At 41.8% G+C, this 21,447-nt stretch overlaps 1 protein-coding gene and 1 pseudogene across 4 annotated transcripts in view; one reads left to right on the top strand and one right to left on the bottom strand.

The window, feature by feature from the left end:
• The first annotated feature begins 397 nt into the window (after positions 1–397).
• Positions 398–21,447, top strand: part of Atp13a3 (ATPase type 13A3) — a 100,060-nt gene continuing 79,010 nt past the window's right edge. For 2 of the 4 annotated variants that reach the window (XM_013019428.1, XM_013019431.1), the window contains exon 1: positions 398–444. The gene's annotated coding sequence lies outside the window, so the exon portion shown is untranslated. The remainder of the gene's footprint in view (positions 445–21,447) is intronic. The other 2 variants (XM_013019430.1, XM_013019429.1) reach the window with 1 other exon arrangement.
• Positions 7,473–7,888, bottom strand: LOC105987979 (annotated as a pseudogene).

The following is a 21,447-nucleotide window of genomic DNA, read 5'->3' as shown; positions in this document are numbered from 1 at the left end:
CGTGGTCCTTTGGTCAAAAGTGGGGTGCTGACTGGGGCCCCTGATGGATTTGCGTTGGTGCTGACTGTCGGAATCCGAGTTCCGTCCTCAGCCTAGTGCCGATCACCGCCTTTTCCAGGTAACTGAGGCCCAGAAGAGGGAAAAGTGACTGTTGACTTGCCTAAGGCCTCACACTCGGCCTGAGGCCCAGGACCAGAGCATTTTCCTTTAATACTTTCCACTCTGGCCTCTTTTGCCCCTCATTCTTTATAAACGAAGTCCGATTCTGGTGTCACTATGGCCTTCAGTGTTTTTGGAGTTGAGAGGCAGGGAATGGGGCTGGGGTTGACAGTAACTTCCCCGGGGCTTCCCAACTTGGAAAGCTTTTGTGACAAGTGTTTATTGTTTCCTCTTCCCATAGACCTGACTGAAACCCCCTAGGATCTTGGTGTCTGGACATAGGAGGTATGAATCACTTACATAATTAACTTCTTACAATCGTCGGTGTTTTAAGAGCTATATTTAGTGGTTGTATTAATGCAAAATGAGTGGATATTATGGAGTCGTAAAACCTCGAAATCTATATACAGTTCTCAACTAAAAGAGTAAAACATACTTGAGTACATAATGACTATATTATAGATCTATGTTTCTTAGATTTTCTTTGTTCTAAGAAACTTTAATGATGAACATTGCCTGCAGGAGTTTGACTGAAATGAAGCTGTTCTGATGGGCTGCTTTTGAAGGGAACATGTAATTTAAAAGTGGTCTACCTTTGGTTATTAAGAACTTAAGCCTTGTCACCAAGGCACATACATTAACTTTTGTTTTACTGGAATATTTGTGGCATTCTTTTCTCTAGAGGATTGCTGCTTTGCTCAGTAGGCTTCACTTGCCAAAATAGATGTGTGTGGGCATCACATCTTGGTTTAACAACCCTTTTTAAAGGCACATCAATTCCTGGAAGTTGTTTAAAAGTATAGACTTATTAATGATTGCTGTCGAAAATAACTTTTGCTGCTACTTTTTTCTTTTCATTATTAGATTAGGCTGCAATTGAAATAGTTTAGTGAAAAAATTTATTTTAAATTATCTTTAGTTGTTTGGCAGGGTTTCACCATATCAATTATGAGTACATTATGTTGGTCAATGTCACCTCTTCTGTCATTCCTTCCTCTCATCTTTCTCAGTCCCACACTGAAAAATTGTAATATTGGCGGGACAGCCATATTTTTGTTTTTGGGATTGGGCAGGAAAAGTGATCAGTTAAACAGTTGTAAACAGATATAATCAACCGAAACTGAAGTAGCAGTTTATTTTGAAAAAATTGAAGCTTACATCTGTTTGGTTGTAGGAGGACCAATTTCTTTGCCCAGGCCCACCAGGTAAACTTTATTTTAGGAGCCTTGTAGTATATAAATTTTAATTTACAACTGACTTGAAATAATATAAATTTCTGTGGGCACTGGTGGCTCATGCCTGTAATACTAGCTACTCAGGAGGCTGAGATCTGAGGATCCCATTTCAAAACCATCCCATGCAGGAAAGGCCATGAGACTCTTACCTCCAATTAAACACCATAAAATTAGAAGTAGAGTTGTGGTATAAAAGTGCCCAAGCCCTGAGTTTAAACTCCACAACTGATAAAAGAAAAAACACAAAAGGAAATAATATAAAATAATATAAATTTCTACATAAGTAGGGAACTAACTTCCTAATATTGTGTGTGTATGTATGTATTTGGTGCCGATCCTAGGGCTTTCACTCAGGGCCTACTCAGTGTCCCTGAGTTTTTGTGCTCAGGCTAGTGCTCTACCACATAAGACACTTTATTTATGGTTTTTGGGAGATAAAGAATCTCAAGATTTTTTTGGTCCCTGCCTGGATCAGATTTCAGCCTGCTGAAATTTCCATATGGTCTCTTTTGGGTTATGCTGAGGTTTCAAGTCAGGGCTTGGAACTTGGTAGATGAGCCTTCTACCACATGAGCTATGCTCTCAGCCCTTTTAAAAAATTGCGTTAGTTTTTATTTATTTTATTTTTATTTTTTTGCCAGTCCTGGGGCTTGAACTCAGGGCCTGGGCACTGTCCCTGAGCTTCATTTGCTCAAGGCTAGCACTCTACCACTTGAACCACAGCACCATTTCCAGCTTTTTCTGTGTATGTGGTACTGAGGAATGAACCCAGGGCTTCATGCTTGCTAGGCAAGCACGGTATCATTAAGCCACATTCCTAGCCCTGCTTTAGCTGTTTTGTGTTTTTTTTTTTTTTTAGATAGTGTCTTGTGTTTTCGCCTTGAGTTAGCTTTAGACCACAATCCTACCTATTGCATCCTGCTTAGCTGGGATTACTGATGTCACTACAACTGGGTTATTGGTTATGAGGTCTTACTGGCTTTTTGCCTGGACTGGCCTCTAACTGTACCTCAATTTCTCCACTTCCCAAGTGGCTGGGATTACAGGTATGCCCCATCATACCTGGCCTCTGATGAGACCCATTGTATTTGTTTTTAAAATTTCAAAAACAGCCAGGCTTTGGTGGCTCATGTCTGTATGTAATCCTGGCTACTCAGGAGGCTGAGATCTGAGGGTCACAGGTTAAAGCCAGCTTGGGTGGAAAAGTTCCTGCGAGACTCTTTAAGTAACCACTCAAAAACTGGAAGTGGTACTGTGGCTCAAAGTGGTAGAGTGCTGGCCTTGAGCAAAAGCGCTCAGGAACAATGTGCCTGGCTCCTGAGTTCAAGCCCCATAACTGACAAAAAAAAAAAAAAAAAGATTTCAAGAAGCAAATTTGAATTTTGAATCTTTTTTGTGCATGTACTGCTCTTGGGGCTTGAAGTTTAGGGCCTGGGTGGTGTCCCTGAGCTTGTCTGTACTCAAGGCTAGTGCTCTACCCCTTGAATCACAGCTCCACTTCCAGCTTTTTCTGAGTAGTTTTTTTTTTTTTTTTTTATGGTCAGCTGTGGGGCCTGAACTCTGGGCCTGGGCACTGTCCCTCAGCTCTTCTGCTCAAGGCTAGCGCTCTACCACTTGAGCCACAGCACCACTTCTGGCTTTTTCTGCTTATGTGGTGCTGAGGAATCGAACCCAGGGCCTCATGCATGCAAGGCAAGCACTCTACCACTGAGCCACCTTCCCAGCCCTTCTGAGTAGTTTTTGAAGCTAGCTCTTGGCTGGCTTCAAACCTAGATCCCCAGATCTCACCCTCCTGAGTTGCTAGGCTTATAGGCGTGAGCCACGTGTGCCAGGCCCTGTGCTCTTTGTCCACAAGGCTAGTGTTCCTCCACTGAGCCATAGCTCTGCTTCTGGCTTTTTAGTGGTTAATTGGCGGTAAGAGTCTCATGGACTTTCCTGCCCAGGATGGGTTTGACCTGTGGTACTCAGATCTCAGCCTCCTGTTCATTTCAAGTCCTAGGACCAGTACACACACACATACACACACACACACTCTCTCTCTCTCTCTCTCTCTCTCACACACACACTCAGAAAAGATATTGATGGGGCTGGGAAGGTGGCTCAGTGATAGAGTGCTTGTCTCGCATACATGAGGCCCTGGGTTCAATTCCTCAGCACCACATAAGCAGAAAAAGCCAGAAGTGGTGCTGTGGCTCAAATGGTAGAGTGCTAGCCTTGAGCTGAAGAGCTAAGGGACAGCACCCAGGCCCCAGAGTTCAAGCCCCATGATCAGTACCCCCTCCCCCCCCCCCCCAAGATATTGAAGCCCGGTGCTGGTGGCTCACGTATGTAATTCTAGCTACTCAGGAGGCTGAAATGTCAGACTCATGGTTCAAAGCCAGCTCAGGCAGGAAAGTTTGTGATACTTTCATCTCCAATTAACCATCAGAGACCGGAAGTGGTACTGTGGCTCAAAGTGCTAGAGCACTAGTCTTGAGCTGAAGAGCTTAAGGACAGTGCTCAGGTTGACTTCAAGCCTGACCAAAAAAAAAAAAAAAGATATTGAGGGCTTACTGAAAATGTACAGAAACGCATGAGCCCCCATTGCCTATTACAATGTTTTCATCTCTCTTAGTCACAACTGTGTGTAATAAGCTTGTGAGTTAAGAAGGTTTATTGTACTTGTTTGTTTTTTTTAAATCAGTCCTGGGGCTTGAACTCAGCCTGGGAGCTATCCTTGAGCTTCTTTTGCTCAAGACTAGCATTCTACCACTTGAGCCACAGCTTCACTTCTGGCTTTTTCTGTTTATGTGGTTGGTACTGAGAAATGGAACCCAGGGCTTCATGCATGCAAAGCAAGCTCTCTACCACTTAGGCCACATTCCCAGCCCTGTACTTGTTTTAGTTTATTAGATATTAAAGCTAAAGTACTTGACCTGGATTTTTAGTTAGCTGTTAGCAGTTATATTAGGTAATATCAATTTTCTATCTTTCATGTTTCTGGTACTGATTCTAATGAATATATTGACAGTAAAAGCAGACTGTAGTAGAAAGAGCATGGACTTGGGAATTAGACCTGAACTTGATTTCTTATTTTATTGGTTTTTATTTTTATTATTATTATTTTTGGCCGGTCATGCAGCCTGAACTCTGGGCCTGGGCATTGTCCCTCAGCTCTTCAGCTCAAGGCTAGTGCTCTACCAATCAAGCCATAGCACCACTTCTGGCTTTTTCTGCTTATGTGGTGCTGAGTAATCAAACCCAGGGCCTCATGCATGCAAGGCAAGCTCTCTACCACTGAGCCACCTTCCCAGCCCTGATTTCTTATTTTCTTAACTAGCTTTGACTCATGTTACTAATTATTTGAGTGAGTTTACTGTATAGTAGGCTATCTTAAGCTCCATTTTCTAGATAAGGAAATGAAGACTAGCAATGGTAAGCTACTAGTTAAATGCAAATAACTTCATAAACCTTTAAATAGAAACTTCTATGTTGTACATAGTAATATAGAGCTTGGGTTTTTTTATTTTTTTTTAAAGTTAATTTATCTTTTTGGTTGGTTGTTGGGCTTGAACTTTGGGCCTGGGCGCTGTCCCTACACACTTCAGCTCAAAGCTAGTGCTCTACCACTTGAGCCACAGTGCTAATTCCAGTTTTCTGGTGGTTAATTGGAGATAAGCATATCATGGACTTTCCTTGCCCTGGCTGGCTTTGAACCATGATCCTCAGATCTCAGCCTCCTGAGTAGCTAGGATTACAGGTGTGAGCCACAGGTGCCTGGCTTTGGATTCTTTTTTTTTAAGATTAAAAAAATTTTTAATGTTTTTTTCCTTTTCTTTTATTAATTTCAGTCATTTTTTTGTTTATGTGGTACCAAGGAATTGAACCCAGGGTTTCATGCATGTTAGGCAAGCACTGTAGCACTAAGTCATATTCCCTGCCCTTAAGATTTTTTTTTTTGGGTTGGTCATGGGCCTGAACTTTGGGTCTGGGCGCTGACCCTCAGCTCTTCAGTTCAAGGCTAGCAGTCTACCACTTGAGCCACAGTGCCACTTCCGGCTTTTTCTGCTTATGTGGTGCTGAGGAATTGAACCCAGGGCCTCATGCATGCAAGGCAACAAACACTCTACCACTGAGCCATCTTCCCAGCCCAGCCCTTAAGATTTTTTTTTTTTTTTGGGTCCGGTCCTGGGGCCTGAACTCTGGGCCTGAGCGCTGTCCCTCAGCTCTTCAGCTCAAGGCTAGCGCTCTACCACTTGAGCCACAGTGCCACTTCCAGCTTTTTTCTTTCTGCTTATGGGGTGCTGAGGAATCGAACCCAGGGCCTCATGCCTGCAAAGCAAGCGTCTACCACTGAGCCACCTTCCCAGCCCAGCCCTTAAGATTTTTTAAAAAGATTTTTTTTTATTATCATACATTAATTGTACAAGAGAGATTTTAGTGTAACATTTCTACACACATATAGAATGAACCCCATCAACCATGTCCTAAAAAAACAATAATCTTAGAAGAATATGTTCTGGGTCATATTACAATAGACATGACTAGGTCATTGAGCATGATCAGTGATGAGGACACCTTGTGGAATTTTTTCTTTTTTTGTCAGTCTTGGGGCTTGAAATTGGGGCCTTGGTGCTGATCCCTGAGTTCATTTTGCTCAAGGTTAGTGCTCTACTCCTTGGAGCCACAGCACCACTTCCAGTTTTCTGGTGGTTAATTGGAGATAGGAGTCTCTTGGACTTTCCTTCCTGGCCTGGCTTTGAGCTGCAGTCCTCAGATCTCAGCCTCCTGAGTAAGCTAGGTAGTTAGGATTACAGGTGTGAGCCACTGGTGCCTGGCTACCCATGGAATTTTGTCTTGGTCATTATTTTTTTTTTTTTTTAGTACTCTGAGTAATGGTGAATTACAAAGTGGTTGTAATCTCTAAAACGTTGGAAGACAAAATAGAATTTCAAAATGATCTTGGTAACATTATATCTAAAAAATGAATTGCTACTATACATGGTGATTTGAACTATATAAGAACTAAATGTGAGACATTGTGTGTAAATGGAACTTAGAATAATTTAGAGTAGTATGCCAGAAGTTCTAATGTGTTAAGTTGACCTACCCTGATGTAGTGTTCCAAGGAGTCTAGTAATGGGATGTTTTCTGAATATAATAGTGCCTCTTTACTCGTGGTTTTGCTTTCTTTATTTTATTTGACCTTTAGTTAGTCAGTTACGGTTTACAAATATTAGTTCCCAGAACTAAGCAGTTGAAAGATTTACTTCATGGATCATCTTGTGTCCAACATTCACATTGTGTGTATCACCTGCCTATTAGTCACTTAGTAGCCGTCTCAGCAAATCAGCTGTCATGGTATTTCAATGCTTGTGTTCAGTAGTCCTTTTACTTAGGATCCTTTACTCAGGATCCTAGAGCACATGACTAATGATGTCAACAATATGAATGTGCCGAAGAAAAACAAAAAAATGCTTTGTGTGTGTGTGCGTGTGTGTGTGTGTGTGCGTGCGTGCGTGCGTGCGTGCTTGTGTGTGTGTGTGAGCCACTGGTGCCTGGCTACCCATGGCGCGTGCCTGCCCTGGGGCTTGAACTCAGGACTGGCACTGTCCCCATGCATTTTGTTCAAGGCTAATGTTCTACCACTTGAGCCAGAGCTCCACTTCTAGCTTTTATTGGGGGTAGGGGAGGGATAATTGGAGATGAGAATCTTACCAGCTTTCCTGCTGGAACTGGCTTTGAATCACAATCTTTAGATTTCAGGCTCCTGAGTAGCTAGGATTATAAGCTTGAGCCTCTGTAGTCTAGTAAAAAGTGCTTTTTATTTTTTCCCTTCCTAAGGCTTGAACTTGGGGCCTGGGTGCTGTCTCTGAGCTCCTTTGTGCTCAAGGGTAGGGCTCTACCATATGAACCACAACACCACTTACAGCTTTTTTTGAGTAGTCTGTTCGAGTTAAGAGGCTTTTCTGCCTGGGCTGGCTTAGGATGGCGATTCTCAGACCTCAGCCTCCTGAGTAGCTAGGATTGCAGGCATGAGCCACCTGTGCCCAATTTACTTCTTTCTTTCTTTCTTTTTTTTTTTAGTTTTTGTTTTAGTTACCATCAGTTTATTATAAAAGGGAGATATGGAAATTATTTACATGATGAAAGATCTCAGAACTTCCATGGAATGGGCAGCTTCACAGGATGCCATTTTAGTGATGTATTCACTCTACATACTTCCCAAGAATGTCCCTAAATAAGAAATAATCCTTGTCATCTAGAACTACTTTGGTGCCTCCATATTCTGGGAGAAGAACTTTATTACCCACTTTCACACTCACTGGCTGAATCCCTCCACCCTTTCCTTTAGAGCCTGATCCCACAGCCACTACTGTGGCTTGCAATACTTTTCCTTGAGACTTTTCTGGAAGCATAATGCCTCCTTTGGTTACAGTTTCAGCTGCACTCCTTTCGACCAACACTCGGTCAAACAGAGGAATGAACTGCCTAAATGCTTGTCTGGCCATGACTCTTCGAGGTCGCCACTCGGACTCTGCTCTCACGCCGATGGCGAGCACCGAAGGACGGAAGGAAAGGGAGCTCTTTCTAGGCTTTTCCAGGCAGCCCGCCGAGGTGAAAGTACCCCTTCGTCCCCTTTCCGGAAGTGACGCAACTTGACCCTTAACCCATCCAATTTACTTTCTTAAAATGAAAAAGGTGAAATGTACGATATTTTGAGTGAAAACTCACATAGTTTTTTTTTTTTATTACAGTATATTTTTTTTCTTTTGCCAGTACTAGGGTTTGAACTCAGGGCCTTTTGTACTTTCTCTAGGCTTTTAATTCTGCTCATAACTGTTGTTCTACCAACTGAGCTATACCTCCAGTTCAGGTTTTTTGCTGGTTAATTGGGGATAGACTCAAGGACTTTAACTCTGGCTGGTGTCAAACTGTAATCCTCAGATCTCATCTCCTTGTATAACTAGAATTACAGTGAGACTTGTTGGTGCCTGGCTCATCATAACAGTATATTATTATAATTGTTCTATATTATTATTAATTGCTTATGTTTTAAATGTAGAAGTTGAACTAAATTGTAAGTATATATATGTATATATATATACACATATATATGAAAAAATATATATAGTTTGGTACTACCCATAGTTTTCAGGTATGCACTGGGGGTTTGGGAATTATTGTTCCTGTTGAGGTCTATTGTATACCACATCATTCTGGTTAAATCTGTTTCTAAGAGGTGGCTGAGAGGATTTAGCTTTTAATTTTGGAAGTTAATATGAATTGAAGCTAACTAGCTGTAGCATATATATGTATATATATATATAGAGAGAGAGACAGACAGACAGACAGAGACAGAGAGAGTGTGCATGATAGAGAATAAATTTGTAGTCATTAAAACTGTTCTAATTCCACTTAACTGGTTCAGATACCATGCCAAAAACAAGGAAATAATTCTTAGATTCTTACTTGAATTAATGTCCATATTTTGAGAATAGAGAAACAAGAATTGGAGCATATTTTATATAGGGTTTTGTTATGACATTTCTACACATGTACAAATGTATTTTAGTTGCTCTCACTCTCCATCCTCTTTCCACTTCTTAAAGTGGGCACATTTTATTTATTTAGTCAGTCGTGGGGCTTGAACTCTGGGCCTGGTGCAGCTCCTGAGCTCTTCAGCTAAAAGCTAGTGCTTAACCACTTGAGTCACAGTGCCATTTCTGGCCTTTTCTGTTTATGTGGTGCTGAGAAATTGAACCTAGGGCCTCATGCATGTCAAACAAGCACTCTATTGCTGAGCCATCTTCTCAGCCCCAAAGTGGGCACATTTTAATCCCAAATTCTGGGATTTTATCTATATATAAATTTAATCTTGAGAATGTTATTTGTAAGGTAGAATGCTCTGGAGCAATGATACTTAGTGGTAGGATAAGTTATAAGTTAAAACAATTTTCATTAGTAAGATTATTAAAAGGAGCAGTGTAGCCAGGAATGTGGTTCACACTTGTAATCCTAACTACTCAAGAGGCAGAGATCAGAAGATTGTTGTTTGAGGCCAGCTTGGACAAAATGTTTGAGACTCTGTCTCAGCTAGTAGCTGGGTGTGGTAGTACGTGCCTGTCATCCTGCTGTATGAAAATCATAGCTGGGAGGAGTGCAGTTTAGGCTAGTCTGGCAAAAAAAAAAAAAGTTACCCTATTTGAAAAATAATGAGAACAAAAAGGCTGGTGGGGGAGGGTAAGGCTTAATTGTTACAACACCTACCTAGTAAAAACAAGGCCTTAGTTCAAACACTACTACTGCCTAAAAAACACAAACAAACAAAAACAGGCATGGTGACTGGGTACTACATGTCTGTAGCCTTAGCTGCCTTTAAAAAGCTGAGCCACACAGAGGTGACTCACGTCTATAATCCTAGTTACTCAAGATGCTGAGATTTGAGGATTGAAGTTTGAAGGGAAGCTGGGCAGAACAGAAAGTGTGAGACTCTTATCTCTAGTTAGTCACCACAAAGCTGGGATTGGAAGTATGACTCAAGTACCAGAGCACCAGCCTTGAATAGAAAAAGTTAATGGATAGCATACAGGCCCTGAATTGAAACCTAAATACCAGCAACAACAAGCCTAAACAAAAAATAGGAAGCTGAAGTGTAGGTCTTGAGCTTAGAAGTCTGAAGCCAATCTGGACAACATAGTAAGACCCTGTCTCAAACAAACCAACAATAACAAATAAGAGGTAATGTATACTATCATGAATAAATAATAATGGGGGAAAAGATTCCTTGTGATAGTTTAAAAATGATGTTTTGTGGTAATCACAAAGGAAGGAGAAAAATGGAATGCAGAAGAAAACTGCTCACATAAGCAAATGTCTGAGTATGAGGAAAGTTGAAGATGGTGGTGTGGTTGCATAGAACAGTTCTCTAGAGAGAACTATCCCAATATTAGATCTGTTAGTATATTAGACTCTCTGGTCATATTGAGACCTTTGCTAGACATTAATTCATATAGTTAGCAAACTTTAAGACTGCCAGCCTGGGCAGTAGAACTGGTGCTTTACTATTCAGTTAATCTTTTAATTAGATTGATCTGTTAATCAAAGTTTTGTCTCATAATTTGAGTCTTGCTTTCAAATGATTTAGTGACACTCAGGAAGGAGCTAAGAAAGTAAATTTCAAGAAGATAATTAACTATGTGAAGTTGAATTTCTTGATTATATCATGTGGAATTTATTTATTTATTTGCCAGTTGTGGGGCTTGAACTCTGTGCCTGGCCGCTGTCCCTCAGCTCTTCAGCTCACTCTACCACTTGAGCCACAGCGCCACTTCTGGCTTTTTGTGCTTACGAGGTTCTGAGGAATTGAACCCAGGCCCTCATGCATGCAAGGCAAACATTCTACCACGGAGCCACCTTCCCAGCCCCATCATGTGCAATTTATTGATGTCTATTAGAATCTTATCAGAAATTTAAAATAAAAATACTTTAAACTTGTTGAAATAGGGTGAAAGACAATTCTCTTAGTAATACCAAGCTAGATAAATCAACTCATTTGTTAAGTTTTTCTTATTAGTAAAAGAAATGGCTGATGCTCTGTGACTTGAGCCATATCTCCATTTCTGGCTTTTTGGTGGTTGGTTGGAGATAAGACTCTCATGGACTTTGTTGCCCTGGCAGTCTTTAAAACTGGATCCTTGGATTTCAGCCTCCTTTGTAGTGAAGATTTCAAGTGTGAGCCACTAGCATTTGGCTGTAAACCAAATATTTTTAAGGGTTGCTTTTGATTGCTTGACAGACTAAACTATTTTCAGTTTGCTTTAAAATATCATGGAATTGCTTCCACATATATCTTAGGTGATTTTTTTTGACAGCATCCTTTGCTCTATTTTTCCCATTTGTAAAATAGACAAAAATAGTTTGTTTAGCTAGGTACCACTAGGTCATACCTGTAATTGTAGCTACTCAGGAGGCTGAGATATGAGGGTGCAGTTCAAAACCAGCTCCGGAAAGGAAAAGCATCAAACTTTTTCTTTTTTCTTTTTTTTTTTTGTTGGACATGAGGCTCAAACTCTGGGCCCCGCACTCCATACCCCACACCTCCCTCTCCCCCCCCCGCCATGCCCCTCCGCTAGCCTGGGCACTGTCTCTGAGCTCTTCAGCTCAAGATGAGCCACAGTGCCACTTTTTAGTTAATTGGAGGTAAGCCTTTCCTGCCCAGCCTGGCTTTGAACTGAGATCCTGATCCTTATATCTTAGCCTCCTGAGTAGCTAGGATTGTAGGTGTGAGCCACTGGCATGAGATTGTTCTTATACTTGAGAATATATTTGAATGAATTTTACCCTTAAACCTCTGTGACAGCAAAACATTCTAATATAACTTTTTTACGAAATCATGTTTCTTGTACGAATATTAAACCTGTTATTTTGAAGTATTATAGCACTTGACAACATCTTGGTTTCTCAATTGCCTTTATCTAATCATAGAACAGTTTAGGGTTTGATTTCAAGGGAATACTTGGCTAGAATAAGGGAATAGTTTTCATGAACATTTGGTGAGGCTTTGTAATAATGAAAAGTTGACTATTTTCTTATTTAAACAACTACTTAAGAATGGGCTATGTTTATTGCTTTATCACCAGCTTCTAATGTCCCAATGTCACTAGTGCCCACTGAAGTTACTGTGCAGGAGTGGATGAAGAGAAGCACTTCTAGGAAGTAGTCAGAAGAGTCTCATGATTCCTTTATAGGACCAGCCTGTCTGAGTGGTAGAACTCATATTCTACACACACACACACACACACACCCTAGAGCCTTTGAAATCACACACACACACACACACACACACACACACTTTTTTGGTCAGTCTCGGGGCTTGAACTCTGGTCTGTCTCTGAGCTCTTCAGCTCAAGGCTAGCACTCTGCCACTTGAGCCACAGTGCCACTTCCAGTTTTCTGGTGGTTTATTGGAGATAAGAGTCTCATGAACTTTCCTGCTGGGGCTGACTTTGAACTATGATTCTCAGATCTCAGCCTCCTGAGTAGCTAGGATTACAGGTGTGAGCCACCGGCGCCCAGCCATATATTTTATTTTTGAATCAGTGTCTTGCTGTGTAGCATAGCCTAACCCTAACCTTAGAATCTTCTTACCCTGAGCCTCTCAAGTGTTAGGGTTATAGGCATGCACTATCATCTGTGGCATCCTTCTACACTTATTTCAAGTCTGTCAGTTTTGAAAAGCTGTCAGTCATTTGTCTATTAATTTTGGAACAAAATGACTGTTAAAAGATTTTTTGGTCAGTCCTGGGGCTTGAACTCTGGGCCTGTGTGTTGGCCCTGTGTTCTTCAGCTCAAGGTCTGCACTCTACCACTTGAGCCACAGCGCCACTTCCAGTTTTCTGGTGGTTAATTGGAGATTAGAGTCTCACCGACTTTCCTGCTCAGGCTGGCTTTGAACCGCAATCCTCATATCTCAGCCTCCTGAGTAGCTAGGATTATAGGCATGAGCCACCAGCGCCTGTCCTTAAAAGATTTTTTTATTGGCATACATTGTTGTAGAAGGGAGCTTTTATTGTGACATTTCCATATATGCCTACGTGACCTAATCAGTCTCATCCCATCCTTCATGCTCCTTTCTCTCTCCCCTTTCTTAATTCCATCTGGCTTCATTATTCAATTTTTTTATTTTTATTTATTTATTTTATTTATTTATTTTTGGGTCCGGTTGTGGGGCCTGAACTCTGGGCCTGGGCGCTGTCCCTCAGCTCTTCAGCTCAAGACTAGCGCTCTACCACTAGAGCCACAGAGCCACTTCCGGCTTTTTTCTTTTTACTTATGGTGCTGAGGAATCGAACCCAGGGCCTCATGCATGCAAGGCAAGCGCTCTACCACTGAGCCACCTTCTCAGCCCTTTTATTTTTATTTTTTGTGCCATCACTGGGGCTTAAACTCAGGGCTTAGGTGCTGTCCCTTAGCTTTTTTGCTCTGCACTTGAGCCACATTTGAGCTCTATTTCTGGATTTTTAGTAGTTAATTGGAGATAAGAGTCTCAGGGACTTTCCTGCTTAGGCTGGCTTTGATTTTGAACCTCAGATCTCCACATCTTAAGTGAGAAGCCATTGGTGCCTGGCTTATCTTTTAATCAGAATAATCCTAATCCTGGGCTGGGAAGGTGGCTTAGTGTTAGAGCATGCTTGCCTTGCATGCATGAGGCCCTGGGTTCCATTCCTTAGCACCACATAAGCAAAAAGAAAAAAGCCGGAAGTGGCGCTGTGGCTCAAGTGGTAGAGCACTAGCCTTGAGCTGAAGAGCTGAGGGTTCGATTCCTCAGCACCACATAACCAAAAAAAAAAAGCCGGAAGTGGCACTGTGGCTCAAGTGGTAGAGCACTAGCCTTGAGCTGAAGAGCTGAGGGACAGCGCCCAGGCCCAGAGTTCAGGCCCCACAACCGGACCCCCCCCCCAAAAAAAAAAAGATTAATCCTAATCTTCTATTACTCTGTCTCTCCCTTTCCCCCTACCAAACACACACTCTCTCCCACATTATTTAACAGCATAAAGTGAGATTTCTTATGCCCTTCATACATAAATACAGGCAATGCTGATATTACTCACCTTCTACCATTCTTTCCATTTCCTGTTCCTCTGTCTCCCCAAACTGTCCTATAGTTTCAAATCAACTAAGTGACTTCTAACTAAGAGAAAATAAGAGGAAAAGGAGGTGGTTAATTAAAAAAACAAAACAAAAAAACAGTGTTGTGGTAGGGTTTATATAGGGTTTCATGAGGTCACTAAGGAATCTCATAGGAGAGGTGGGGAAAGAGACAGAGGGACAAGATGTGAGAGCATGCCAAAACAAAACTTAATTTGTTATAAAATTTTGCCTAGAAGAAGAGAAAAGATCCAACCTTCCTTACCTAGGTCTTATCATTTAGCTACACTGTTAAGTGCTTAAGGATGGTTCTCATCCTTAAGGTTTTAGTGAATTTGGACAAGGGTTCTGATGCATGTAAAAGCGTGGCAGGGTAAGATGAATATTCTGCCAGACAGAAGCAAACAAGCTTAGTAGCTTGAGCAGGCTCTGGAAAGACAGTGGGACTTCTACAGCTCTTAGGGAAGGACATTTTTGACAGAAAAATACTATAAATAGTGGAGTCAGGAATTTATAGGGCTGCCTGAGGAGCTACAATTGTGTTCTATGTGGTTGAGATGTAAAGTTTGTTCTTATTTTTCATCTGAGAGACTGGGACTTGAAGTTGGTATCTGTTGATTTTACTCATGGCTGTCACTCTACCATTTGCCATACCTATAACCCCAAGAGATGTAAGGTTTGTAAAGTGTGCATGAGAACTATTGATAAATGGCAGGTAATGTTGATAAATTGGCAGGGCAGATTGTGCAGGAGCTTAAATGTCTGCAATTAGTTTTGACTTTTTCTCTGGGGCCCAGTTGGACTTCTCTTCTAGCATAATGGTAGAGAAGTACATGGTATGTGCATTGTGAAACTTAAAAGATTTGCTAGAGAGGAATGCCTTAGGTTTAAAACAGCATGTAGGGCTGGGAAGGTGGCTCAGTGGTAGAGTGCATGAGGCCCTGGGTTCGATTCTTCAGCACCACATAAGCAAAAAGAAAAAAGCCAGAAGTGGTGCTGTGGCTCAAGTGGTAGAGCACTAGTCTTGAGCTGAAGAGCTGAGGGACAGTGCCCAGGCCCAGAGTTCAGGCCCCACGACCGACCCCCCCCCAAAAAAAATAAAACAGCATGTATTTAATGTATGTTAGCAGATAATGTCTTTTGAAACATTTTGGAGGTAGTCTTATAGGTTTGGAAATGCTGTAGCAATGGGAAATTTTAAGTGTGGAGAACTGATTCCTAGCCAGGAACTGGCTGTAATCCTAGCAACTCAGGAAACTGAGATCTGAGGATAACAATTTGAAGCCAGCTCAGGCAGAAGAAAGTGCAGGAGACTGTAACAAAAAGCTGGAAATTGAGCTGTGGTTCAAATGGTAGAGCACTAGTCTTGAGTGAAAAAGCTCAGGGACAACAACCAGGGTGAGTTCAAGCTCCCAGAACTGGCATAAAAACAAATAAATAAATAAAATTAGTCTGATTCCTGTATAGCCTTAAATGAGATATAGACAAAGAATTGGCTATATGTGATTCCTGTGTAGGCTCTAAAGACTAGGGAAAAGGACCTAAATTGAGGCAGTTCCAGTGAATGTGGAACATGAAGAAGTAGATTTAAGAAGAATAGAAACAATACATTAGTGCCCATTTGGATATTTTTTCCCCCCACTCCTGGGGCTTGAATTCAGGGCCTTGGTACTGTCCCTGAGCTTCTTTTGCCCAAGGCTAGTACTCTACCACTTGTGCCACAGTGCCACTTCTTTTTCTGTTTATGTAGTACTGAGGAATTGAACCCAGGGCTTCATGCATGCCAGACAAGCACTCTACCACTAAGCCACATTCCTAGCCCCTTGGATAGGTGTTTTAGAAGAAAGATAAAATTTTAGGTTTATATAAACAAGTATAGTTGATAGTTGAATCTGTGATCTAGAGCCCATGAAAGATGAGTACCTAAAATAGTGATCCAGTTGTACTACCAATTGCCCATGGTGGGATTGTTACAAAGAAAAAACCCTGGAGGATGGTAAGTCTATTTTCTTTTTCTTTCTTTTTTTTTTTTTTTTTTTTTTGGGTCCCGTCGTGGGGCCTGACCTCTGGGCCTGGGCACTGTCCCTCAGCTCTTCAGCTCAAGGCTAGCGCTCTACCACTTGAGCCACAGCGCCACTTCCGGCTTTTTTCTTTTTGCTTATGTGGTACTGGGGAATCGAACCCAGGGCCTCATGCATGTAAGGCAAGCACTCTACCTACCACTGAGCCACCTTCCCAGCCCTGGTAAGACTATTATTAATTATGATCTGATATGAGTGTTGGTGGCTCATGCCTGTAATCCTAATTATCCAGGAGGCTGAGATCTGAGGATTCCAGTTTGAAGTCAGCCTGCGCAGGAAAATGGGAGAGTACCCAATAAACTATCCCCCAAAAGCCAGAAGTGGAGCTATGGCTCAAGTGGTAGAATGCTAGCCTTGAGCAAAAAAGCTCAGAAGCAGTGCCCAGGCCTTGAGTTCAAGCCCCAGGGCTGGTGTGCATATGCATGGGCACGCACAGGAACAGTATGTAGTGATCAGAGGAAGTCGTGGCTACTTGACCACAACCTAGGCTAGTGTCATGTTAACTTCAGTTTGCAGAATTGTGGAAAGTAAAAAGGAAATTGTGGGCCATCTTTAACATCCAGTCAGTGTTTCCCTTAGGAAAAAAAACACGTTTTAGCTACATATGGAGCAGTTAACTTAAATTCATTTTTAAAAAGTACTTTTTAAGAGAAAAATCAAATCACTTTTGTTCGTTTGTTTTTTTTTTTGGGTCCGGTCATGGGGCCTGAACTCTGGGCTTGAGCACTGTCCCTCAGCTCTTCAGCTCAAGGCTAGTGCTCTACCACTTGAGCCATAACGCCTTTCCAGCTTTTTCTGCTTATGTGGCCCTGAGGAATCGAACCCAGGTCCTCATGCATGCAAGGCAAGCACTCTACCACTGAGCCACCTTCCTACTGGATAGTTTTTTTTTTTTTTTTGTTGGTCGTGGGGCTTGAACTCTGGGTCTGGGCACTGTCCCTCAGCTCTTCAGCTCAAGGCGAGTGCTCTACCACTTGAGCTACAGTGCCACTTCCGGTTTTCTGGTGGTTTATTGGAGATAGGAGTCTCACGGTAGGAGTCTCACGGTCTCTCCTGCCCGGGCTGGCTTTGAACCGCGATCCTCAGATCTCAGCCTCCTGAGTAGCTAGGATTACAGGAGTGAGCCACCAGCGCCCGGCCCTACTGGATAGTTTTTAAAAAAGCGTTCTTCCCAAAGGAAACGTTCAAATATTATTCTCATAAATATACTGAACTACTTTTTTTTTCTTTTGTTGCCAGTAATGGGGCTTGAACTCATTGTCTCTCATTTGACTTTTTTGTTTTAGGCTGGAGCTCTACTACTTTTGTTGGTTAATTGAAGAAGATTCTTTTCAGACTTTGCTTCTTAGACTGGCTTCAAAGTATGATCCTCTGATCTCAGCCTTCAGAGTAGCTAGAATTACAAGCATGAGTCACTAGCACCTGGCTTAAGACTTTGTGTGTATGTGTATGAGTGCACACATATGTGTGTACATGTGTGCTCATGTATGTGTATGCATGTGAGCAGGTCCTGAGGCTTCAAGCCTCTCTGGGCCTGGGTGCTGTCCCTGAGCTTTTGGGCTTAAGGCCAGCACTCTACTGCTTGAGCCACAGCTCCACTTCCAGCCTTTTGGTTTATTTGAGATAAGAATTTCATGAAATTGCTTGCGCTGGCTATCTTTGAACCATGATCCTCAAATCTCAGCCTTCTGACTAGCTTGGATAACAAGCATGAGACAACAGTGTCCAGCTAAGACTTACTTAATGTGTTAAGAGGCCTTTGTTTCCCTCACTCCTTTCCTTTTTGTTTTTTAATGGACAGATGTTGTTTTACAATAATTTTATACATGAATCCACTTAATAACCCTCTAATAGATATATGTTTTCTTTGAGTTTTACTGTTAGCCCCTTCTTTGCTCTGCAGTATTGTTAACATACTTGAATTGTAGCTTCAGATACTTGGAAGTAATCTAGATTTTTTTTTTTTTGAGACAGTGTCTTGTTATATATTGTTGAGGCTGGTTCTGAGCCCTGGCCACAAATGGTCGTCCCACCTCAGCCTTCCAAGTGGAATTAAAAGGAAGGATCCCCATGCCGGGCAGTAGGCTTTTGTATAAAGGGAATAATAATATACCTGCCTTTCTTCTCCCCATTATTATTTACTGCTTCACATAGTTTTCTGTTGAGGGATATGAATTCAGTGGCTCTTTTAAAAAAGAAACTCCTTTGTCACATCAGGATATCCAGTGGTACTAAGATATCTTACATATAATTTCTTATCTTTTTTTTTTTTTTTTTGGGTCCAGTCGTGGGGCCTGAACTCTGGGCCTGGGCGCTGTCCCTCAGCTCTTCAGCTCAAGGCTAGCGCACTCTACCACTTGAGCCACAGCACCACTTCTGGCTTTTTTTCTTTTTGCTTATGTGGTGCTGGGGAATTGAACCCAGGGCCTCATGCATGCAAGGCAAGCGCTCTACCATTGAGCCACCTTCCCAACCCCGAATTTCTTATCTTAATCACTTTCGATTTCTTTACATAATTGTAGATGTTCTTCTACTAATGCTTGCTAAAACAGCACTTTTCCTTACCAGTGTTGGGTTGCCATCTAGGGGTGAAAGAGTGTACAACGACAGTATAGGGCAAAACTTTTTCTTAGTTGGAATCTTTACCTGCCTCAGAGAAGTTGAGGCTAAGGCAGGTGAAGGAACTTGCATAATACTTCATGTTGTATTAGTAGCTATATGGACAAGTTAAGTTTGACTTTCTGTGCTCTTTCCCCCACCCCACTCTCCTTGCCTCGGGGCTTGAACTCAGGGATTGGGCACTTCCCTGAGCTACTTTTTTTATTTTTGGGTCGGGTCATGGGGTCTGAACTCTGGGCCGGGGCGCTGTCTTTCAGCTCAAGGCTAGCGCTCTACCACTTGAGCCACATCCCTGAGCTACTTTTTGCTCAAGGCTAGTACTCTACTACTTGAGCCACAGCTCCACTTGCAGCTTTTTCTGTTTATGTGGTACAGAGGAATCAAACTTAGAGCTTCATGCACTCTACCACTAAGCCACATTTCCAACTCCACTTTCTGTGCTTTTCATTTTTGTTTGAATGTGGAGTTTTGAAAAAAGCCACATACATGAAAAATATTTAGGGAAAAATTGGGACTTAAGTAGTTTGAGTAACTGAAACAGCCTTTGAACACAATGTAGATACTTTAAAAATGCAACTGCTCCTTTTTTTTAAAAGGAAAATAAAATGTAGAAATCATTTCTTAGTCCAAAGATAACTTTCCTATCTTTTTTTTGGGTTTGGTCGTGGGGCCTGAACTCTGGGCCTGGGCGCTGTCCCTCAGCTCTTCAGCTCAAGGCTAGCACTCTACCACTTGAGCCACAGCGCCACTTCTGGCTTCTTTCTTTTTGCTTATGTGGTGCTGAGGAATAGAACTCAGGGCCTCATGCATGCAAGGCAAGCACTCTACCACCGAGCCACCTTCCCAGCCCCAAGTTTCCTATCTTCACCAAGTACTGTACGGTTATACAAAGCCACTATTTTGTCTCTTGATGACAGTCTATCACATGGAGTGCCTCTGAATGAAAGGACTGATTTTTTTCCCCCTAAAGTATGTATAATAAAAGAAATATATATATATATATATATTTACATAAGGATAATATAATGCAGTCCTAACTTGTTCTTCATATTGATCTCAGTACATGTAATTATAATATTTTTCCTAATTATAGTTTATTTTGTTATAGCTAACACATTGTTTTGTTACATACAAAAAAGTATAATTATACAAAGACTTCACTTTACAAATGTAAATACAGTCTTGGTTTGGTGTATATTGGATACAATGGTCTTCCTTGAGCCTAAACAGAGAAACAAAAGCTTGTATTATAAGAGAAAGTCCAAGATGGGAAGTGATAAAATGGGCATTGAGTAGAGCTTTGTTAAAATTTAGCGGGTATCCTTGTAAAATTTCCATGTATTCATTAAGTTATATTATGTCATTTTTATTATTAGGAGCTGAAGTTTGAGTTTTGCTCTCATAAGGAGTTGTGACAATTTCAATGTAGTTGGAAGAGTCAGATTTATTTAATTTCATATAAGTGTTACGATTTTTTTTTTTGTCGGTTGTGGGCCTGAACTCTCGGACTGGGCACTGTCCCTCAGCTCTTTAGCTCAAGGTTAGCCCTCTACTGCTTGAGCCATAGCGCCACTTATGGCTTTTTCTACTTATGTGGTGCTGAAGAATCAAACCCATGGCCTCATGCATGAACGGCAAGCATTCTACCAGTGAGCCACCTTCCCAGCCCATGTTAAGATTTTTATATGCATTTGGGAATAATTTTTTTGTTATGAAGGAGAGAACTGTATTATGGGTTATCTAGTTGGTGTAAAAGCTATACATCTGAAAATAATCAGAATGCTGGCTAGCAGTGGTGAAACAAACACCTTTTGCTTGTGTGGTCCTTAAATGTGGGTTTTTAAAAGTTAAAAAATAAAGATTATTGGCTTGTATACAGAGGGGGGATTTTGTTATTACATCTGTATCCATGTTTACCCTGCATTACAAGCTGACTTCTCCTATTATTCTCCTTTTCTCTCCATTCAAAAAAGCCTCCCAAAAGTTTCATTGTTCCTTTTTCATAGTTGCAATTTATTTCTTCATTATTCAACTCCTACCCTTCCTATCAGCCCAGCCCCCCTTCTGCTAGTACCCACCCACTGACAATTTTCTTTCTTCTTTTTTTTGGTTGGTAGTGGGACTTGAACTCTGAGCCTGGGCACTGTCCCTGTGCTCTTCAGCTCAAGGCGAGCAAGCTACCACTTGAGCCACAGTGCCACTTCCGGTTTTCTAGTGGTTTGTTGGAGATAAGAGTCTCATGGACTTTCCTGCTCTTTCCTGTCCAGGCTGGTTTTGAACCGTGATTCTCAGATCTCAGGCTCCTGAGTAGCTAGGATTATAAGTGTGAGCCACCAGAGTCCGGCCCCACTGACAGCTTTCTTCCCCCACCTTCCTTGGTTTTAAAAATCTTTAGTTTTGGCAAATGTTCTTACTTTTAACTAAAAGCCAGAACTACAAAATGAAGTGGCAGGATTTTTAACAATACAAGGTGTCCTGAGGTGTAACATAGTTTGAAGACTACAAAAATGCAAGTTACAAACTTAAAATACCATTAGAAGGGCTGGGAGGGTGGCTCAGTGGTAGAGCGCTTGCCTTGCATGCCTGAGGCCCTGGGTTCGATTCCTCAGCACCACATAACCAAAAAAAAAAAGCCGGAAGTGGCACTGTGGCTCAAGTGGTAGAGCACTAGCCTTGAGCTGAAGAGCTGAGGGACAGCGCCCAGGCCCCGAGTTCAGGCCCCA

This window comes from Dipodomys ordii, unplaced genomic scaffold (genome assembly GCF_000151885.1).
Source record: "Dipodomys ordii isolate 6190 unplaced genomic scaffold, Dord_2.0 Scaffold45, whole genome shotgun sequence".
In the NCBI taxonomy this organism is placed as follows: domain Eukaryota; kingdom Metazoa; phylum Chordata; class Mammalia; order Rodentia; family Heteromyidae; genus Dipodomys; species Dipodomys ordii.
This window is presented reverse-complemented; position numbering and strand designations above follow the sequence as displayed.